The sequence below is a fragment of the Talpa occidentalis genome, unplaced genomic scaffold (genome assembly GCF_014898055.3).
Source record: "Talpa occidentalis isolate TD23 unplaced genomic scaffold, MPIMG_talOcc4v2.1 talOcc4.8, whole genome shotgun sequence".
NCBI lineage: Eukaryota > Metazoa > Chordata > Mammalia > Eulipotyphla > Talpidae > Talpa > Talpa occidentalis.
This window is the reverse complement of record NW_023605194.1, coordinates 67804326-67818509: the sequence shown is the minus strand read 5'-3', so window position 1 is coordinate 67818509 and position 14184 is coordinate 67804326.

Here is a 14184-nt window from a genome sequence, read left to right as displayed (position 1 = left end):
CAAAGTTCCCAACTGGGACTCTGAATATTCACTGGATATAAGAAAAAACTTAGGTACACTAACTGCCTACAAAACAGCACTACTGCCAAGAAAACTGAATGTCAATGAAAATTGCACAAAAACTCAGAGTTCAAAGTAAGTGACTAGAGCAACTGCTATGTTATTCCCCTTGGAAACTGAGTGAAATACACACAGTTCAAAAAGCGGACTTTAAAAGTTACTGGATATGATGAAAATCTCAGGTGCTGTTATGGCCTTCAAAACAGCATTAATGCTGGAAATGCTGAATCACAATGGAAACTGCACATACAAGCACAGATCAAAGTGTAGTGAAAAGAGCAACACATGTGTGATATTACCCTGGAAACTGAGTGAAATACACACAGTTCCCAATACAGAATCTTGAGTCACTGGATATGAGGGAAATTCCAAGTGCTGTAAATGCCTGCAAAACAGCTATACTGCTGGTAATACTGACTCACCACGGAACCTGCACTAACACTCACAGTCCAAAGATTAGTGACAAGTGCTCCTAAAATGTGTTTCCGATTGAAAACTAATTAAAGTAGACATTGTTCCCAATTGGGACTCTGAAAATTCACTGGATATAAGGAAAAACGTAGGTGTTCCAACTGCCTACAAAACAGCATTACTGCCAGTAAAGCTGACTCTCAATGGAATCTGCACTAACACTCAGAGTTCGAAGTGAAGTGTAAAAAGGACCTCCTATGACTTATCGAAATGAAAAGTAAGTGAAATACACACAGTTCACAAAGCGGACTTTAAAAGTTACTGGATATGATGACAATCTCAGGTGCTGTAACTGCCTGCAACGCAGCACTAATGGTGGTAATGCTGAATCACCATGGAAACAGCACTAACTAGCAGAGTTCAAAGTGAAGTGAAAAGAGCAACATCTAGTGATTCCACCCTGGAAACTGAGTGAAATAAACACAGTTTCCAATACGGACTCTTGAAAGTGACTGGAAATCCCAAGTGCTCTAACTGCCAGCCAAACTGCACTATTGCAGGTAATGGTGATTCTCCATGGAAACTGCACTAAGACTCAGAGTTCAAAGTTTAGTGACACGTTCTACAATATGTGATTCCGCCTGGCAATCTGAGTAAAATACACATCGTTCCGAATTGGGACTCTGGAAATACAATGGATATAAGAAAATACTTAGGCGCTCTAATTCCCTACAAAACGGCACTACTGCCAGTGATGCTGCATCTCAATGGAAACTGCACTAACACTCAGAGTTCAAAGTATAGAGAAAAGAGCCATTCCTATGATCTTCTGCACTAGGAACTGAGTGAAATACACACAGTTCCCAATGAAGACTCTTTAAAGTGACTGGATATGACGGAATCCCCAAGTGCTCTAACTGCCATCCAAATGGAACTATTGCAGGTAAAGTTGATTCTCCACAGAAACTGCACTAAGACCCCCTATTCAAAGATTAGTGACAAGTGCTACAATGTGTGATTCTGCCTTGCAATCTGAGTAAAATACACATAGTTCCCAATTGGGACTCTGAAAATTCACTGGATATAAGAAAAAACATTGGCGCTCTATTTCCCTATAAAACGGCACTACTGCCAATGATGCTGAATCTCAATGAAACTGCACTAACACTTAGAGTTCAAATTGAGGTGAAAAGAGCCATACCTATGATCTTCTGCACTGGAAACTGAATGAAATGCACAGAGTTCACAAAACAGACTTTAAAAGTTACTGGCTCTGATGAACATCTCAGGTACTCTAACTGCCTGCAAAACAGCACTAATGGCAGTAATGATGAATCAGCATGGAAAGGGCACTAACTAGCAGAGTTCAAAGTGAAGTGAAAAGAGCAACACTTAAAGTTTCCGTCCTGGAAACTGAGTGAAATACACAGTTCCCACTGCGGACTCTTGAAAGACACTGGATATGAGGGAAATCCCAAGTGCTTTAACTGCCTGCCAAACTGCACTATTGCTGGTAATGGTAACTCTTCACGGAAACTGCACTAAGACTCAGAGTTCAAAGTTTAGTGTCAGGTGCTACAATATGTGATTCTGCACTGCAATCTGAGTAAAATACACATAATTCCCAATTGGGTCTCAGAAAATTCACTGGATATAAGAAAAAAATTAGGCACTCTAACTCCCTACAAAACAGCACTACTGCCAGTGATTTTGAATCTCAATGGACAGTGCACTAACACTCAGAGGGCAAAGTGGAGTGAAAAGAACCATTCCTATGATCTTCTGCACTGGAAAGTGAGTGAAATACACAGAGTTCAAAGTGGACTTTAAAAGTTACTGGCTATGACAAACGTCTCAGGTGAAGGAACTGCCTGCAAAACAACACTAGTGGCAGTAATGCTGTATAAACATGGAAACAGCACTAATTAACACAGTTCAAAGTGAAGTGAAAAGAGCAACACCAAGTGATTCCGCCCTGGAAAGCGAGTGAAATACACAAAGTTCCCAATGCGGTCTCTAGAAAATAACTGGATATGAGGGAAATTCCAAGTGCTCTCTCAGCCAGGCAAACCAAAATATTTCCAGTAATGGTGATGCTCCACCACTAAAGCTCACAGATAAAAGTTTAGTGAAAAGTACTTCAATATGTGATTCCGAATTCAAATCTGAGTAAAATACAAAGAGTTCCCAATAGGGACTCTGAAAATTCACTGGCTATAACAAAAATCTTAGGCACTATAATTCCCTAAAAAACAGCACTACTGCCAGTGATGTTGAAATTCTAAGGGAAGTGTAGTAACACTCAGTTCTTGAAGAAGAAGAAGAAGAAGAAGAAGAAGAAGAAGAAGAAGAAGAAGAAGAAGAAGAAGAAGAAGAAGAAAAGAAGAAGAAGAAGAAGAAGAAGAAGAAGAAGAAGAAGAAGAAGAAGAAAGAAGAAGAAGAAGAAGAAGAAGAAGAAGGAGGAGAGGAGGAGGAGGAGGAGGAGGAGGAGGGGGAGGGGGGAGGGGGAGGGGAGGGGGAGGAGGAGGAGGAGGAGGAAGAAGATTTAGAAGAAGAACAAGAAGAGGAAGAAGAAGAAGAAAAACGAAGAAGAAGAAGAAGAAGAAGAAGAAAAGAAGAAGAAGAAGAAAGAAAAAGAAGGAGAGAGGATGGGGGAGAGAGGGGGAGGGGAGGGGGGAGGGGAGGGGAGGGGGGAGGGGAGGGGAGGGGAGGGGAGGGGGAGGGGAGGGGGAGGGAAGGAGGAGAAGAGGAAGAAGAAACAGTAATCAGTTACCAATTCACTTTACTCCACCAATATTTGTATGTTTTGTGCTTGGTTCTGTGTACAAAATAGATACATTCCCTTACTTCTGAGAGCTGCTTTCATGCAGGTGACAGTGAATAATAAAGACAAGAATCCCACCCCTTCCTGTAGAGGGGCTGAGAGGAGGGACATGAATGTATCAGTTGGGGCAGCAAGAAAGGGGGGTGTGTGGACAGCTGTGTCCATCAAGCTGATCAGTGCAGATGGTGGGATGCAAGCAATGCTCTTGGAAAGTGATGTTCTGGAGTGAGGTTCCCATGGAAGGAACAGCCTGTGGTGGCCTGGCTTTTGCTCAGGGTGCCAGGCAGAGGGGATGTGGATCTGCTAGATCAGAGGGAATGGGAGGGACACAGGAATGGGTGTCATAGACCTGGGAAGGGGCCACCCTGTGAGGCTGGGCCTGACTGTGGGGATGGCGAGCCCCTGCCTGGCTGTGAGCAGACCAGGGCCTGGTTCAGCTCCCAGGTAGCAGTAGAAACTAGTCTGTGTGTCTCCAGGTGAGAGAGGAGGGGCTCAGGCCAAGTGGCTCTTTGGAGGTGTAGGGGTCTCCTGAGGACAGCACAGTCCTGTCCTTTCTTCCCAGGCCTCATCAGGTGAAGAGCCCTGACTGTGGAACAGGCTGGGTGAAGCTTTTTCTTCTTCTTTTTTTTTAAATATTTATTTATTTATTTATACAAGCACTGGGTACAGTCAGAAGCGCGGGAGGGTGAGAGAATTCACCAGAGCCAGAGCGGGGAGCGGAGCAGGCAGACTGATGAAGTACACTGCTGAGGGGAGCAGCGGGCGGCAGGAGAGGTCTGCACGCCATGTGGGACCCTCCTCCGGTGGCCGGGGAGCAGCCGGAGATCTAACTGGCACTGCAGAGGCTGTGGGCAGCTTCGCAACCCGGTGCTCAACCACTGCGCCACCGGGGAGGCCCTCTTCTTCTTTTTTTAATTGAGACTACATTAATTTACACACTGCATAGATGTGAGGTGTAGAGCTTCTCAGCAGGCAACTGTATATTTCTCACATACCCATTAGCAAAAGTCCAATCACAATCCTTCACCAAGATATACCCTCCACCCTCTGTCCCCTCTGGTGACTGCCATTTTTTTGTGGTTGTTGATTGCTTTTTTCCCTTCATATTCCACAAATGAGTACAATCCTATAGTATCTGTCTTTCTCAATTTGACATAGCATGCTTCCCTGAAATTCTATCCATGTAGTTGAAAATGGCGAGATTTCTTCTTTTTTCAGTATCTGAGTACTATTCCATTATGTGTGTGTATGTTATACGTAAATCACATTTTATTAATCATTTCATCTGTTCTTTAGAACTTGGGTTGTTCCCTATTTTGGCAATTGTAAATTGCACTGCCATGAAAATAGGGGTCCTGTCTCATTTTGAATAAGTGTTTTCTTATTCATAAGGTCAATATCCAGAGGTAGAAATACTGGAATTCTTTTTTATTTTTTTAAGAACCACCATATTGTTTTCCCAAATGGCTGCACCAGTTACATCCAACCAATAGTGCACAAGGATCCTTTAATCCTTGTTCCTCACAGAATTTATTTCTTGACTTTTGATAATAGACATTTTTACTGGTGTGAGCAGAAATCTCATTGATTTTTTTCAAATGTTGACCCATCATTTTGTTGCTGAAATAAACCTCACTCTGTCATGATGTGTGATCCTTTTTCATGTGTAATTGAATTTGGTTTGCTAAGGTCTTGTTGAGGAAGTTTGCATCTGTGCTCATCAAGGATTGGTCTGTAGCTTTCTTTTTTATGTGATGTCCTTCTCTGCTTTTGGTATCAAGGGAATGTTGGGCTCATGAGATGTGATGGCAACATTCCCTCTTCTTATGTCTTTTTGAAGAGTTGAGAAGTCAGGTGTTAGTTCATCTTTAAAGAGTTTGTAGTAGTCACTGAAAATGTCTGGTGCTGCACTTTGATTTTCAGGAAACTTTTGATTCATGTTTTAGTGTCTTTGCTTGTAGTTGCTTTGTTCTAAATCTCCCTGACTCAGTCTCAGAAGGTTGTATACTTCTAAGAATTTGTTACTTTCCTCTAGGTTATTTGAGGTCATTCAATTTATCAACATATAGATATTTGGTATTATGACATAATATTTGGTATTATGATCCTTTGTATCCTAATGTGTCTGTTGTAACTTCTCCCCTTTTATTTCTTATTCTATTTATTATTTTTTTTCCTTTTTTCCTCCTTGAAAGTGTAGTAAAATTTTCGTCTGTTTTGTTTATTTTTTTCAAAGAACCATATTTTGGTTTCATTGATTTTTTTTTAAATCTGTCTCTGATTTCTCTGTCATTTATTTCTGCTTTAATATTTTTTTCCTTCTACTATCTCTTGGTTTCATTTGTTCTTTCTAGCTGTTTAGATTCTTTACCTGAGCTCTGTCTTGACTCTAGGTGTGGCCTGTATTGCTCTATATTCCCCTCTTAGTGCTGCTTATGCTGTGCCCACTGATGGGTTGTCATTTGTCTCAAGATATTTTTAAATTTCTTGGTTGCTTTCCTTCTTAACCCAAGAGTGATTTGGTAGTGTGTTGTTCAACCTGCACATGTTACTTTTCCCCCTGGTTTCCTTTTATAGTTCTTCAAGTTTGATACCATTGTGATCAGAGATATATGATTTCAGTCATCATGAATTTATGACTCTTGTTATGTGACCCAACAGTGATGTATTTGGAGGCTATTCCAGGTGCACCTGACAAGAATATTATTTAGCTTTTTGGAGTGTAGCACCCTATAAATATCTATTCAGCCCAGGTGGTCTAATTTCTCACTTAAAGTTATAGTTTCCAGGAGTTCTGTCAGGTGGTGTGTCCTTGATGAAAGTGTGGTATTGAAATCTTTACCACTCTTGTGTTGCTGCCAATAGATGTTTTCAGATTTGTTAATAGTTGCCTTATGTATTTTGCTGCTCCTTTGTTCGGTGCATGTGTATTGATGAGTGTTATTTCTTCCTGATGTAGGATTCCTTAATTGTATGATGTTCATCTCTGTCTCTTGTTATCATTTTTGCTGGAAGCTTATTTTATCTTCTATGGCAGCTCCTGCAATTTTGGGGGTGCCCCATTTTCTTGTGTTTTTCCCAAGAACTGTTTTGATCCAGTCTCCTGGGGACAGCATAAAGTTGGGTTTTATTTTTTGGTGCAACCAGTCACTCAGTGTGCTTTTCTTTGGTGAGTTCAATTCATTTCCATAAAGGATGATTACATGATGACTTACTACTGTGCTTTTGTCTTTAGTCAAATCCAGCCAAGAAATGTGTGGTATCTGGAGAGGGTGGTGAGGGCTCCAGGGTCACTGCCTCATAGGTCCCTTGGTCAGTTTGGAGGATGGTGTCAGCCGGGAGGCCCAGACATTAGCCATGTGGCTGGGGTTCTGACCTGGGCACTGCCATAACCCCTCAGTCTCCATATCCTTGTTTCTGAGAGGGTGTGGGGGAGGGGTGTCAGGACAGTATCACTTCCCAATTCACAGAGTGCTGGGGAGGGATCTCCAAGATCACATGGAGAAAGTAACTGCTGAGGTAATGTAGTGGGCCTTTCGTCAGCTCCCTGAGCCACTTTTGTTCCTGTGCCCACATGTGGCTTTCAAGACCCAGCTCCCATGTCCCCTTCCTGCTGAGGAAGGAACCTCCCTGGCTCTGTCCTTGGCCCCCTCTGATGCAGCTACTACATCCCTTCTCTCCTCACACACCCCAGGCTGCAGGTCCTCCAAGGTGGGGTCACGTGGTTCTTTGTGACCCAGCACCCAGTGGAGTATGTTCCTGTGCAACAGCATGCATTGGGGACCCCAAATGCTTGACTGCAAGTCTGTGCCATCAGAGTCACCTGGGGTGTATTTAGAGAGAAGTTCCCAGGCCTGTCCCCAGAAGCAGAGAGTGGGCTCTGGCTGCCCAGGGCTGGGGAGGGGAAGATCCTTCCACTCTGATCACGGCCCTTCAGATCCACCAACATCTCGTCCCCATCGCAGCCTCCTGAGACCCAGAGCAGGAGCCTCTGAGTGAGGTCCCTCCTGCTGCCTCCCCCTCAGAGACTGTGCGAGTTGCCAGATCTTTGTTTTAGGTGCAAAGTATGAAGTGATTGGTATAAACTATTAAAAAATTAAGGCAATAAAGTGATCAGTGGCTGTTTTCTTACAAGAAATAGTGGAGACTGAGTAAGTCACATGACGGTCAAGTTCCTGATAGCAGACAAGTGTCCTTCAAAATAAACTTGAATTAAAAAAAATATTCCTAGTGTTTTAAGATTCCATTTAATTTTGTTGTTCATTTATTTTTCAGACTATCCCAAGAGCGGTGTCTGCCAGTTCACGTCACAGAGGGGCTGTCAGCAACCTGGAGCTGTGAGCGGGGCTGACTCTGACCCGCCTGCAGGGAGTGGGGCCCTGGAGCCCCAGAATCTGCCCCCAAGTCTGGTCCTTCAGGGCAGCACAGGCCTTGATCTGCCCTCCTCTTGGTTCCCTGAATCTCCCTGACACCCCAGCATTGGGGAACTGAGCGGGGATGTTCTGGAAGAGAAGGGGGACTCCCCTTAACTACCTTTCCCCCATTTCTCTGCCATCCCCTGCATCAAGACAAAACATGTAAGACCTTTGATGGAAAGGAGCTTAAGTGCAATTAGCATGCAACAAAGAAAAAGGAAATAATAAAGTTTCCAAATCAAGCACCAAAGTCACCATCCCCTCGTGGGTAAATGTTCAGCCAAACAGGGTTGGCCCAAGCAGGGCCTGAAAGCCTATCACAGTCTAAAGCCCCTCCTGGAGGGACCCATAGAAAAGGGTGGAGGGAGCTGACAAGTCTGGAAGGAAAAAAGCAAAATCAAGATAGAAGCTGCCATTGTCACCACCACATGGATTTATCACCCACGTCTGTGTCACCCAGTCCAAGGCCAAGAAGCAAGTGCAGCTTCTTCACGTGTCTCTGCTCCATGTGCTGCCCCCAGGTCTCCTTCTGGCTCCATCCTGCTTCCTTCCTCCTCAGCCTCCTTTCCAGCTGCTTCTCCCTGCTCAGCTCCACCCTCCTTGGCTGGGGCAGGAACCTGAACCCTCCCCTGGGGGCCCCCCATTACAGTCCTCTCCATCACCAGCATGTGTGTGTGTGTGGGTGACACCAGCCCTGCAAGGACTGGCAAGGCCCCGGATGTGCACAGTTCTCTGGGCAGTTACAGGCCAGCACTGTTGCATCCCCCAAGGTGAGACAGATGCTCCAGCCCCCCAGTGAGAGCCTGTGTCACCCACACAGACCTTCCCCTCACAGTATCCCTGGTGGTTCCCCTTCCCTGCCTGGTCCTCTCTGGCTCCCCCTGCACCCCTTTCCACCTCTGTCCCATAAAGTCCCCATTTCCATCCTCTGCTCTCTTTTCCAGGAGCCTCCCCATCTTCCTAGTCAATGCCCTGGGGGATCTTCTAGGCCCCTCCCCTCATCCAAGGATGGAGAATGTAAGGTGATTCCCAGGAGGAGGGGCTTTCGTCCTTGGAAGCAGAAGCAGAAACAAATTACAGGGACCCTGGAATCTAAGTTTCCATCCCAAAATTCTGAGGGGACCTATATATTTAGGGATTTTCCCAGAACCTGGGAGGCAGTTGCCATGTCCACTAGAGACTAAAAATAAGGACACTGAAACTGACACAGGACCTGGGCGCCCCCTTGTGTGCAGATCCCTGTCCTGCCACTGGGGGCCCAGGAAGCCTGGGGAGGGCCTGGCTGAGTGGGAGAAAGGGCAGCTCTGGTCTCCTGTGCTCAGCCCTGTGGCCACATGGGGGCGCTGCTGCGCTGTTCCGGATTCTGGTGGAGCTGCTGGGATGGGGCGGGGTCTGAGTTGGGCAGAGTTGGGGGTCCTGGAGGGCGGCGTCCTGGGGGTGAGATGCTCTGCGAGGAGTCTGAGCAGCAGGGCTCAGAGGAAAGGAGACTCCGGAGCCTGCCCTGGGTGTGAGGTTTCCAGCTTTTTCTCCAGGACCCCTCTCTCCAGTCCCTGGATAACAAAACCTGGGGAAACAGGAAAGTAGATCATTTTTCCCTTCTACAACCTATTTAGTATTGAGGACATTGAAAAAAAATAACATTTAAGGAATACTGTTAAATTTACAGAAAAGTTGCAAAGGTAATACAGTTCTTGTTTACCCCACACCATTTCCACTTTGTTAACATCTTAAATAACTAAAGTTGTTATTTTTTTATAGCTAATAAAGCAATGGTGACGCAATAACCAAACTCCATGCTTAATTTCCTTGAATAGTTTCTCAGTGCCTTGTTCTCTCTCCTCACCTTCTAGGATACCTATAACTCTTTTTTTTACGATTTATTTATGCATATAAGAACTGGGGTACAGGCCAGAGGCATGGGGGGCAAGAGGATTCACCAGAGACAGAGTGGGGAACAAAATGGGCAGACTGACTGAAATCCACTGCTGAGGGGAGCAGCGGGCAAGTCAGGAGAGGTCTGCTGTGCCATTTGGGTAGCTCCCTGGCTGGGGCTAGAACTCCTGCTGCAGTGGCTGCTGATAGCTTCATAGGTTGCATCTTAACCCCTTGCACCACCAGGGAGGTCCTATGGAAGCACAGTCCGGCAATACTGGAGGGTGCTTTTGGACTTAGGGTCTTGCCATTCAAAGGCAAAAAGCAGTTAATCCTGGACATCTATTGGGATACAGAAAAAGGCATCCTTAAGATCTGATATGGAAAACCACCCAAAGTCACCAGGTATGGCAGTTAATAAGGTGAAGGGATTAGGTACGGTGGGATGTAAATCCTGGACAATGTCATTAATGGCCCTTAAATCTTGGACAAAACGGTACTCGCCTGTATAGGGTTTCCTTACTGGCAACATTGGAGTGTTGTATGGTGAGCGGCAGGGCCTAATGAGTCCAGATTGAAGGAATCTTTTTAACACTGGATCAATTCCCCTCAAGGCCTCCTCCTTTAAGGGGTATTGCTTCCTCCTTGGGGTTTTGTTCCCTTCTATCACTTCTTTTTTTTTTTTTAAAGATTTATTTATTTTTATACAAGAACTGGGGTACAGGGCAGAAGCGAGGGATGGTGAGAGGATTCACCAGAGACAGAGAGGGGAACAGACCAGGCAGACAGACCGAAATACACTGCTGAGGGGAGCATTGGGTGAGGCAGGAAAGGCCTGCCCCACCATGTGGGAATCTCCCTGGCTGGCCAGGAATCGACCCAGTGCTGCAGAGGCTGCAGACAGCATCACAGCGCAGCGCTCAACATGCTGCGCCACCAGGAGGCTCCCTTCAATCACTTCTATCTTTACAGGCTCTGCATTTTTCGCACGTCCTGGGGTCCCACCAGTCCATACCCATTTACTTACTCGTTCAACGATTTCTGAAGGTAAAACTTTAACTTTTGGTAGAACATCTTGAGTAAATAACATCTGGAACTGCAGAGCATGCTCTGGAAGAACATGTAGGTAAAGCCTCAGATATTGGGGTGAGAATATAATTCGTGCATTGAGCTTACTTAATAGGTCATGACCAAGCAGAGGGATTGGACACTCTTCCATGTACAGGAAACTGTGCTGGAGCTGTGTGGTGCCCAGCCAGCACTCCAGAGGTTGTAGGAAGGCTTTCTGTTGTGGCCTTCCCGTAATCCCAGTGACTGCTGCAGTCTCTTTGCTCACTTTAGTCAATTTAGAATTCAGGACTGAGAATGTCGCTCCAGTGTCCACCAAGAAATCAATCAGACGATCCCCCACAGTGAGTGTTACCAGGGGCTCTGAGGGGGTTTTTCTAATGGGCTTCTTTAGATCTAGTGGAGCCCCCAGGTACCCCTATTCTTCATCTGAACCTTCTCCCTGTGCTGTCATTTGTCTCCTCTGCTCTTGGCTCTAAATTCCTTCTACTCTCCATCTTCCCTCCTATCTTCATCTGAGCCTCTACTCTGTGCTATCATTTCTCTCCTTTCCTCTCTCCGTGGTTCCGGGTTCTGTGTGCTCTGTCTATATTCCATCCAGTCACCCCTGTGTGAGTCATCCTGTCATGGTGTCCTCAGTCTTCTTTCCTGTCTTCTGTCATTATTGCATCTGCTGCTCCCCTGTAATCTGGGACAACTGCACTTCCAATGTCCCTCTTCCCTGCAGTGAGCACACTGATTTCTCCCTAGGGGTTCTCTTCTCCTGGATTCACTTCTGGGTTCACGTCTCAGTCTGTGACTGTTTCCCTGAAACCCTGTCCTGTGCTCTCTTTGTACAAAAACTGCTGCAGGCTTCGGTCTCCCGTCCTCTCTATTATTATAAACCCAAAATGTCGAGTCCACTATCTGGGACAGACTCATCTCTTATGTCATCCACCTCTGCTAACTTTCTCCTTATGTCTGGGACACTATGTGTGATGAACGCCATAGTGATCAGACGAGCATTTTCTGGGGCATCTGGGTTACTATCCATGTGGTTGGTGTACGTCTGAAAAATTCTCTCAAGGAACTCCGATGTATTTTTTATTATTATTTTTTTGTTTGGGGATTCCCTGCTGCAGTCCCACCAGTAAACATTTTTTGTAGAGCTCTAACATCGCCATTCCTCCATTGTTGGCATCCCCTTTGGGATCCACCACTGGGACAACCATCTCTGGCTCTGGGGATTCTCTGCCCTGTTGGTGGAGATGGTCAGCCTCCTCCCTGGCTTTCCTGAAAACTGTTCTCTGCTTGTGCAGAGTCAGCAAAGTTTGAAGCATGGACTGTATATCTGCCCAGTTAGGGCGGTGGGAGAGGAAGATAGAGGCAAACAAGTTTGCCATCCTCTTAGCAGCCTGCCAGTATGAGGGGACAGAACTCCTCCAATTTAGGAGGTCCATGGTGCTAAAGGGATGGTGTGACCAAAAGTACCCAGCAGGTCGCCCATGTTCATTCAAGCCACCTACTGGCAGCTGTCAGAGAGGAAACTGTCCTGCTTCAGGGTGACTCTTCCTGCCAAAGTGGGTGCCCCATCTAGTGTGGGGTGCCCCAGGAGTCTGGGTGGGAGGGGCCTTGTCACATGGAGAAAGACTTTGTCCTGATGTGTTTAAGGAGTTTAACATGCGGTAATCCTCCTCTTCTAACTCTGCGCTCTTGCAGTCCTCATGGAAAGGGGAAGGTTTTTCCCTTCTCTGTGCCACCAGCCGAGCCTCCGCCATATCCAATTTATGGAGGGCAGCCTGTAGCTGGTCCTGCATACTTTTATTTTATTTTATTTTTTTTTTAAATATGTGTAGGTATGGGTTTTTTTTTTTAATAGAGGCATTTATTTTTATTTTATTTATTTGTTTGTTTGTTTATACAAGCACTGGGTACAGTCAGAAGCGCGGGAGGGTGAGAGAATTCACCAGAGCCAGAGCGGGGAGCAGAGCAGGCAGAAGGACCGAAGTACACTGCTGAGGGGAGCAGCGGGCGGCAGGAGAGGTCTGCGCGCCATGTGGGACCCTCCTCCAGTGGCCGGGGAGCAGCCGGGGATCGAACCGGAGCAGCAGAGGCTGCGGGCAGCTTCGCAACCCAGAGCTCAACCGCTGTGCCACCGGGGAGGCCCTCCTGCATACTTTTAAAAGCTTGATCCTGCATGCTTTTAAAAGCTGACTCAAAAACACTGTGGTTTTCATCCCTCATACTCTTAATAGTTAAATCAAGAGCCTGATTTTGTTGTTGCATAGCTAAGCTAAGAGCCTGAATTTGTTGCTGCATAGCTAAGTGAAGAGCCTGAATGCATTCTTGCACATTCTCAGTATGTGAAGTAGAACATCCCCCTCTCATAGAACCAAGAATGTAGCAAATGGCGCTTACACACATTACAAAAAAAACCCCAGAAGCAAAGATTGTAAAGTAGGGATGGCTTGTAAACCACCCACATATGTGTACAGAAGTAAAAAAAAAGTGCAATATACTAGGTTTTATCAAATTATGTACATTTATAAAACTGGTGATAATATTTAATGGAAAAAGGCTACTTAAACTCAAGGCTGAAAAAAAACTGAAAGAACTCAAGCTAGGCATAAAATTGCTTAAGCTCATGGTTGAGGCCATGCTTTGGTCAAAAACACACCCACAAGAGAGAGCTGTAGACAAGGGGTGGGGGGAAGTAGACTTTTCAAGACCTGAGACAAAGATTACACCATGTGTCCTGCAGACCTAGTGGCACTTGAGGTGACGATAGCAAGGAAAGTTACTTTGGGCTGGTCAACCACAGGTGTAACCTTGTCAACAACGTTGAACACCAAACTTTTACAGGACAATACCCATATGAAATGGGATGTGTGACTGTGGGTCCTCACCTGGGCGCTTAAAAGGGCTTTATTAATGCTTGACTGCAGGCACACACAAATGGTTAATAAAAGGTTTATTTACAAAAGAAGGGGAAATTTAGAAATGAATAACTCAGGGAGAAAAAGAGGGAGCTAAATTTGTGAATGCGTCCTACAAGTTCTGTTGACCTGGAATCCCAAAAGCACGCTGAGAGCTGGCGACAAGCCAAGAGCCATGTGCAGCCAACACAAGACCTCATGTCAGGTTTTACACCACCTGGTAGCTTAACTCCACCCTCAGGTCCCTGCAACCCTCCCTTTGGTGATGATGGGATTTGTCATTCCCAATGTCTTGATGGCTTTGGTCTGGAGTAGGGGTGGAGTCCACAAAACCTGTGTGGAGCTTGCTCAGGACATCCTCTCCCCCTAACATTGTCACTATACTTTTTATTTTGGAAAAAAGTTTTCATAAAAATAATTTATTCCTATTAACATGTAGGGTTGTTAATATCATTCTAAATGAATAAGTATTTTTCAATTTTTGATCTCTAGTATGGCAAATATTGATAGATATAACCCACAAAATTATTGTGGATCCTCATTCATCTGTAAGAGTGTATTCAGATCATAAAGACAAAAATTTTGAAAATCACTGATCTAAACAGACCCTGGGACTCAG